This window comes from Cynara cardunculus (genome assembly GCF_001531365.2).
Source record: "Cynara cardunculus var. scolymus isolate 2C chromosome LG 5, CcrdV1, whole genome shotgun sequence".
NCBI classification, from domain to species: Eukaryota; Viridiplantae; Streptophyta; class Magnoliopsida; order Asterales; family Asteraceae; genus Cynara; species Cynara cardunculus.
In genome coordinates, this window is record NC_037532.1 from 21,072,236 (window position 1) to 21,079,194 (window position 6,959).

Here is a 6,959-nt window from a genome sequence, read left to right on the forward strand (position 1 = left end):
ATTTTAATTAGCATTGATTACGTTAAAGTATTTTACGCTTCCGCAATTATGTAACGAATTATGTTAAACATATTATGTGTGTTTGAAATTTTAAGTTCGTATTTTTGWTYAHGACATAAGTTATTAAGAATGACGTCACGACACTCGAAAGAAAAAATTCGGGGCGTGACACTTTGTTCTGGTGGGAAGTTGAATCATCGGCCAAAACGGATATTTTACAAACATTATCTTGGACAAAATTTGTAGACCAATTCAAGAACCAGTTTTGTCCTAAGACGGCAGTTAGACAAATGGAGGAAGATTTCCTGAAGCTGGAACAGGGAAATGGAACGGTTCGCGAGTATACAGAAAAATTTACTGAATACTCTCGATTTGCTGAACACTATGTTTCAATAGAATCTAGGAAAATAGAAAGGTACATTTGGGGTTTGAAACCCTCAATCAGAGAGTTTATTATTGCTAGGAACCCCAATACTTTTTTGTTAACAGTAGGTGCGGCTGAAGTGACCGAACGAAATAAGAACCGACAGCCAGAAGGAAAGGTTGTAGAGAAAAGAAAATGTGAGAGGCCTTCATCTTTTCGAGGACCTAAATCGGTAAGATATGATAACAGATCTGAACAGAAGATAAGTGAGAAAGTCTGCTCACAGTGCCGACAGGTTATCAGGGTGAATGTAAGATGGAATGTTATAAGTGTGGTGAAGCAGGCCATCTGTCCAGAAGTTGCCCGGCTAATCGAAGGTGTTTTAACTACAATTCTCCGGATCATATTCGACCAAATTGTCCCTTGTTAAGAACTCCGCAGTTAACAATGGGGAGTAACACGTCGGGTACTCGTGGAAGGCCTACGGTGAACAGAGAAGGAAAAGGAGGGGCACGAGGGCGGTCCTTCCAGATGACTAAGAACGAGGCAAAAACATCATCGGATGTAGTAACAGGTACCTTCCTCCTGAATTCAATACGTGCTAAGGTGTTATTTGACTCTGGTGCAAACTTTTCGTTTGTATCACCATTGTTTGCTCAAACTGCATGTCTGAATTCTGTGATACTTGACGAATTAGTAGTTGATACTGCTAATAGTCAGGAAACTGTTACTAGTGTTTTCAATAACTGTATTATTGTTATTGAGGACTATGAACTTCTGATTCGGTTATTTCCTATGCCGATGAAGGAATTTGATGTAGTAGTGAGTATGGACTGGTTGGCAAGGTATCAGGCTAGTATTATTTGTAATCAGAAAATGATCAGAATTACTCTGCCAGACCAAGGAACAATTGTTATTTATGGTGATCGTCAGAATCACCATACCAGTATTTTATTAGTAATGAAAGCTCATAAAAGTATTCGGAAGAAGTGCCAAGGATATTTGGCATACATAATTGATGTGAAGAAAGAGAAAGGAAAGCAAGAATTAATCTCGATTCTTAATGAATATCCGGAAGTCTTTCCAGAATACTTATCTGGATTACCACCAGACAGAGTCAATGAATTCCGAATTGATCTTGTACCAGGAGCTGCACCAGTAGCAAAGGCACCATACCGGTTAGCTCCATCTGAATTGAAGAAATTGGTTGCACAGTTGAAAGATTTTACTGACAGAGGATTTATTAGACCCAGCACTTCACCTTAGGGTGCTCCGGTCTTATTTGTCAAGAAGAAAGATGGGTCTATGCGAATGTGTATAGACTATCGTCAACTAAATAAGTTGACAATCAAAAACAAATATCCTTTACCAAGGATTGATGACTTGTTCGACCAATTGGTGGGAGCAAGTTATTTCTCCAAAATTGATTTAAGGTCATGGTATCATCAGCTCAAAGTCAGGGAAGAAGATATTGCCACAACAGCATTCATAACTAGGTACGGACATCACAAATACTTAGTTATGCCATTCGGTTTAACTAATGCGCCTGTAGCCTTTATGGATGTGACGAATAGGGTATGTAAGGAATCTATTGATAAAGTCGTTATTGTGTTTATCGATGATATTCTTATATACTCTAAGACTGAAGAAGAACATGCAAAACATCTTCGTCTGATATTAGAATTATTGAAGAGAGAAAAGGTGTACGCAAAGTTATCTAAATGTGAGTTATGGTTAAGAGAAGTCCAATTCCTGGGTCACGTCATCTCAGAATCAGGGGTAAAAGTAGATCCAGCGAAAATAGAAGCAGTTGCAAGATGGGAAGCTCCGAAAAATCCTTCTGAAGTCCGAAGCTTTTTGGGATTGGCTGGTTATTATCGTAAATTCATTCAAGATTTTTCTAAGATAGCCGTGCCATTAACTAAACTGACTCAGAAGAATATTAAATTTTAGTAGGAAGAAGAACAACAAGAAGCTTTTCACCTGTTAAAGGATCATCTTTGCAGCGCGCCGGTATTAACTCTACCAGGTGGATCTGAAGACTTTGTGATTTACAGCGATGCTTCAAAGTTAGGGTTAGGATGTGTTTTGATGCAGAAAGGAAAAGTGATTTCTTATGCATTAAGACAATTGAAAGATCATGAGAAACAGTATCCAACCCATGACATGGAATTAGCTGTAGTGGTGTTTGCTCTGAAAATTTGGAGACATTACCTTCTGGGAACAAAATGTCAGATTTATACTGATCATAAGAGTTTGCAACATTTGTTCAGTCATAAAGAATTGAATATGCAACAGTGTCGGTGGATTGAACTTGTAAATGATTATGATTGTGAAATCCTTTACCACCCGGGAAAAGCCAACGTGGTATCTGACGCTTTGAGCAGGAAAGAAAAGAGTGGAACCATTAAAGCTGTAGCAATGAGAATGAATTTGATCCTTGACATTCGTAAGGAAATTCAGAGATGTCAACAAGAAGCTATAAAAGAAGAATTTGTTAAAACAGAAAAGTTGGGTAAAATTATTTCAACCTTGAAACAGAATGACGAAGGATTAATATGCTTTCTAGGGCGAATTTGGGTACCATGTTTTGGAGATATCCGAAACACTATATTAAATGAAAGCCATAACTCCCGATACTCTATTCATCCAGGCACCAATAAGATGTATAGAGACTTGAAACCTTTTTATTGGTGGCCAGGATTGAAGAAAGACATAGCTAGATATGTGGAACAATGTCTGACATGTTTATAGGTTAAGATTGAACATCAAAAGTCGTATGGAAGTCTTCAATCTTTAGAGATACCTGTATGAAAATGGGATCACATTACAATGGATTTTGTCATGAAATTGCCTCGAACTCCAAAGGGGTATGACGCGATCTGGGTATATGTTGATCGTTTGTCTAAATCTGCGCATTTTCTGCCAATAAGAGAAATGTACTCTTTAGAAAAGCTAGCACAGATTTACATCAAAGAAATTGTAACCAGACATGGTGTTCCATTGTCCATTGTTTCTGATGGAGATAGTCGGTTTACTTCAAAGTTCTGGGAAGGGTTGTATAAAGCTTTGGGATCTGAAATCCGACTAAGCATAGCTTACTATCCGCAAACTGACGGACAAAGTGAAAGAACTATCCAGACTTTCGAAGATATGTTGAGAAGTTGTATTATTGACTTCGGAGGATCGTGGGAAGATCATTTACCGTTAATAGAGTTTGCATATAACAACAGTTACCATTCCAGCATCCAAGCGGCACCATATGAAGTATTATATGGACGTAAATGCCGAATGTCGTTGTGTTGGAATGAGGTAGGTGAAAGACAGCTGACGGGTCCCGAAATTGTCCAAGAAACTTCTGAGAAGATCGAACTGATCCGAGAAAGAATCAGAACAGCACAAGATCGCCAGAAAATTTATGTTGATAATCGTCGAAAGCCGATTGAGTTTGGTGTATGTGATTTTGTGATGTTGAAAGTTTCGCCATGGAAGGGTGTCGTCAGATTTGGAAAAAAAGAAAAGCTCAGTCCGAGGTATGTGGGGCCGTTCAGAATATGTAAGCGAATTGGGCCAGTAGCATATCAGTTAGAGCTGCCAGAAGAACTGAGTCTGATTCACAACACTTTTCATGTGTCGAATCTACGAAAATGTTTAGCCGATCCAAGTCTAGCTAAACCGACGCCAGAGATTGAATTAGACAGTAAGTTGAATTTTGTGGAAACACCGGAAGCCGTTATTGATCAAAAGATCAGGGTGTTGAGAAACAAAGGGATAAGCTTGGTTAAGGTTAAGTGGAAGTTTCAAAAAGGACCAGAAGCGACATGGGAATTGGAGTCAAAGATGAGATCAGAATACCCTTGGCTCTTTAATTAAAGGAATTACGGGACAGAATTCTTTTGAGGGGTGGATGATGTGATAACTAGATCTTGATTATCACCTGAGGTAAATATAATGTGATTATTTGTTATGTGTTTACCTGACATCATGATAAATTGTTATATTTAATCATGCTAGTATGTGAAAATATGTATAATGTAGATGCATGAATAGGATTATATGTATATGTGGATGCACATATATGTATGATATATATATATATATGTGTGTGTGTGTGTGTGGATATGCATGCATGKATATGCATATGTGTATAAGTATATATATATATATATGGTTAATTGATGGATGTATGAATGCATGCATATATGTGAGGAGGGCGGTTTAGCCGCCTTACCCTCTTTTGGAAATTATATGAGGAGGGTTTGAGGCCTCCATCATTTTTCTTCTTACCATTTTTAGAAAGTAAGTGTGCGATTTGATAAGAAGAAGTGTTGACCGGACTTTAAACCTAAGCTTTTCAAAAGACTGTTTTGCAAAAGGCTTTCAAGGTGAGTGGTTTAATTGCTTTGAAAACTCTTTACAATTGCATAAATTGATTGTATAGCTTTTATTTTAACTTGATAAATGTTGTCCGGATTAGACTAAACCGGACAAGGGATGAGCGGTTTAGTCATAAACCGGGCAAGGGTTGGGCGATTTAATCCCTAAACCGGTTAAGGCATGAGCGATTTATAAATAAACCGCTTGGTGAGTGTTGTCTGGATTAATCTTAAACCGGTTAAGATTCAAGCGATTTAGTCTTAAATCGAACAAGAGTTGAGCGATTTATAAACAGTTTATGCTAAATATTTGGACGGAGAAGTATGAATACGACCATGTGTTGACCGGATTATTTTAAATCGGACGAGCCTTGGGCGATGTATTGTCCGGATTTGTTATCCGTACAAAAGTGTTGAAATTCTCTTAAGTGTTAAATCGGACAAGCCTTGGGTGATATGTTGTCCGGATTTGGTAAATCGGCCAAAACTTAACCGGAGATGAAGTCCGGCCAAGACTTAACTGATAATTCCATTGACTGTGGTCTAAATGGAATTGTTTTGTGAAATGTTTTTGATGAGGAAATAAGGGTGGCATATCAAGGAGAGGTGTACCATGGGATAAGGGTAGCATATCAAGGAGATGTGTACCATGGGATAATGGTGGCATATTAAGGAGAGGTGTACATTTGGATATAAGGGTGACAATTGTTTGTGTGTGATATATAATATAACTCTTACTATCATATCCCTTAAGATTACTGTGGTATGGAATCTTTATTTCTTTGTGATTTAAAGATTTAGGATCAGAGTTCTTATTGGAAATCATAGTCTGAATGTTATAGAGAAGGGGATAACAGGTTTAGCCTGAAACTTTATATAAACCTTGCTTGAATAGAAAAAGGTTTAAAAGTGGCACTATGTTAATTTGGTTAATATAAATCTGTTTAAAGTTGATATATTATTTACAAGCAGAAATTATTAGCTTGGAAGGTGAATGGTATTAATATTGTGTTCTTACTTGTTCATATATTTGTTATATATATATATATATATGAAAAGTTATGTTGTACAAAGTTTTGGTGATTTTCACCCTGCAATAACATAAATAGGGTAATGATATGTGTTGAGAATTTAACACATAACGCGCTTTTGTTTAGGAGTTTTTAGTTATAATAATTTATTTTCATTCCCACTTTGAGTCCTTTTCATTTATTTCTTTATACTTTTGTTATTATGAAGCTAAATGTTGTGGTTGACTTAATGGTTTGTGTAAATTATGCTAATTGGAAGTTTTTGTGAAAACAGCAAATGCTACAGCATTGGTACAGCGTTGACCTGAGTCTTACACGACTTTTTGGAGGGCTTAATGAACAAGACGCTGACTTTTTGAAGGTGGAAGATAGCTGGAAATTGCTGGATTTTTAGTGGAAAAATCAGATGTACTCTTTAGTTAAGCTTATGTACTTTTTAGTTAAACTTTGGTTAAGCGTTGTACTTGCTAGTTAAACTTTTGTTGTATTGTAACTGGTGTTGGTAAACTTAGCCTTCAAGCTTAGTTATTTTGTCTTTTAGTGCCCAATGTGCGTATAAATAAGAGGCTAGGGTTACCTTCTTTCATATACTTTAATCCATCATCCTTTGGATTCTCTCTAATCCTCCATCTCTTTTCTTTCTCCGAACTTTTCTTTCTTTTCTTTTAAACCCTCTCCTAGGGTGTTCTTCAAGTTCTTTAAGATTTCAAGTTCATCTTCATCTTTTTCTTTATTTTACTTTCTTGTCTTTTATTTTCCGTCTTTTATTTTCTTGTCTTTACATTTCCGTTATTTACATTCCGTCATTTATTTTTCGCTATTTACATTCTCGTCATTTACATTCCCGTCATTTACTTTATTGTCATTTACATTCCCGTCATTTACTTTATTGTCATTTACATTCCCGTCATTTATCTTATCGTTATTTACTTTACGCAATTTACATTTATGTCTTTATTTTCCGTCATTTATTTTTCGTTATGAGTAGCTAAGCTTTTATAGCTTGAGTGTGAGACGGAAATGTGAGATTTTCAAACCAAACGAAAGTAGCTAAGTGTTTTCGAAAACGACGTTCCATTGTTTCATTCGAGTTTTTATAAAACCAAGCACACTTCTTGACGGGTTGATCACTTGAAAGTGTTAAAGTGCGATGGACTTAGAGATAAGCCATCAATAAGCACGTCAACT